Source organism: Myotis davidii, unplaced genomic scaffold (assembly GCF_000327345.1).
Source record: "Myotis davidii unplaced genomic scaffold, ASM32734v1 scaffold268, whole genome shotgun sequence".
In the NCBI taxonomy this organism is placed as follows: domain Eukaryota; kingdom Metazoa; phylum Chordata; class Mammalia; order Chiroptera; family Vespertilionidae; genus Myotis; species Myotis davidii.
This window is the reverse complement of record NW_006383015.1, coordinates 1,426,549-1,428,803: the sequence shown is the minus strand read 5'-3', so window position 1 is coordinate 1,428,803 and position 2,255 is coordinate 1,426,549.

Below are 2,255 nucleotides of genomic sequence, written 5' to 3'. Positions count from 1 at the left end.
TTCCTGCCTATGTTCCTGGATCTGACTCTACTACTAAGTGGAAGCTCCATGATGGGAGTGTGTATGTGCTACTTTTAAGTTTATAAACATTCACATTAACTCTGACACTTTTATGAATTTAAAGATAGGATTAAGGCTATGTTAGAAAAAGATGCACTAATGATAAAGGAAGCAGACACTTACTAGTTCATGTCTTTATAAAAACAGCATCTGTTGACTGCTCATCTTTCTAAAATGCTATACAGTGTGACATGCTAGATTTTTTCTTTACATGACCTTTAGCTTTCATCATTTAACTTTTGAAATCTACATCCCATCCAAAGCAAGTCTTTTTCCTGTTTTAATGGATCAACTGAGACCAAAACTCAAAATGGTAGACCCTTAATTTCAAATCTGCTTTGTTTTCCTCTAATCTCTTTTTCATTTACCTTGGTTTGAAACAACTATAGGTAACACTAAAAAAGAGTAGAACTTGGATCTTGAACCCTAAGGTGTTTCAGGAACTCATTTCTGTAATACCTCAATGCTTTCAGTTTTTCAAATATATGCAGTAGGTTTTTTTTTTCCCTTTGCTTTTGACCCGGTGAATATTTGAGAACATCAGATTAACAGTTTAACTTTATTGAACGTAGCCTATTAGATTAGAGGGGTTTCCCAAAGCCTCCTAAGAAGGTCTTTCATTCCTATTTGTGGGAGTCCTACAACATAGTCTTTGCCCATCACGATGTAACCTGATCCTTATAATACTTGGCAGAGAGAAAACCTTTTAAGCAATGATCTCAGTGCACAGTGAACATTTATTGCCTAATTCTCGGAACCCTACTCTGAGCGAGGAAGGATCTGCTTTTGAGAACTCATCTGGAACTCAGGCTAGGGTGATTTTGTTTTATATGACAGGCAGGCTAGAATACCCTGAATTGAAACTACACTTCTTGAAAGATGGTGGTTCCTGGGTCTGCTGTGTTTTAACAGGGAGCAGACCTCCTCTAGTAAATGTTAGTTGGATTAGGCAAGTGTGTAGAATCAAGGGCCATCCGTGACACTTATAATTTGGGGGTGGAAAGGTCCAATCCCTAAGGACAAGAATTTTACATAGGGGCATTTACTGAGACTTTCTGTGAGGAGGGAGGACCTAGTTCTCCTCCACTATCATTCTTACAACATATCCATCCGTGAATGGAAAAGTGCTCCTGTTGGAGAGAGCGTGGAGCAGAGAGGAAACCAGATGGCTTCGCATTGGTACTATTTGTATTGGGTCTTTAAGGATGAATAATAGTTAAGTGTGGAAGAGGGCATTTCCTGCGTGGCCACTATGCTGGATGGGACGCCTATTTAGCCTACTCCTAGAAGAGGTGCAGAAGGAGCCATTCTCTAAGGTCAGGGTTCCCGATTGAAAAAGGCTTCCAGATGCTCCAGCCTGAGCTTGCAAGTTTGTCTTTGCCCCGCCTTCTCCCTCGGAGCATCCCCGGAGACTCCAGGCTGGCCCTCGCCGCGAGGGCCGGCGGCCGCCTGATGGCGAGACAGTGACTCCCTGGGCGCTGCAAGGCTCAGGAGGTGGCTGGACTGGCCCATCATCTGTCCATTAAGCCGAGGCTTGGCGCTCCGAGGGCCGGAAGGCGCGACCTCGCTTCACTCACAGGGTCATCTTTGTGCTGGGGTGGGGGTGGCTGGGGGCGGGTGAGAGCTGGCCCGCCGACCGGGCCCTGAGCCGTCTTGCCTCCCCGTGGTCCCAGCGAGCCCAGCCTTCCCGGATTCCCGCATCCAGTACCGCTTCCCCCCTCCTCCGAACGAGTCCACCGGGAGCGCGGACACGCCCGGTGGCCCTCAGGCCGGAGTTTCCAGCGCTTTGGAGGGCGCTCTCAGTTGGTCCCGCCCCGTCCCCACCCGCAGAAATGACTGGCTCTGCGGTTTCCTTTCATTTTATGGCCACTCACGAACCTGGCGATTAAGACGCCAAACCAACAAAGAGTTTTCTTTCCACCTTAACCTTGCACACAATCCTTTAACAAATTAATTAATCCTAATGAATTAACACTTCATTTATTTAAACGCGCTACAGTCCATGAATTAAATTTTCATGCAGTGATTAAAGGCTGTTAAAATATGCATGATTTCGTTAAAATTTTATAATAAATCAGGGCAATGTGTTACATGACAAGGCAACTATTTCCCAGCCCCTCGCAAGGGGCTTTGATTTGTGCGGGCGGCGGGGAGGAGGGGCGGCGGCGCCGGCGAGCGTCGGAGCCGGGCGACGG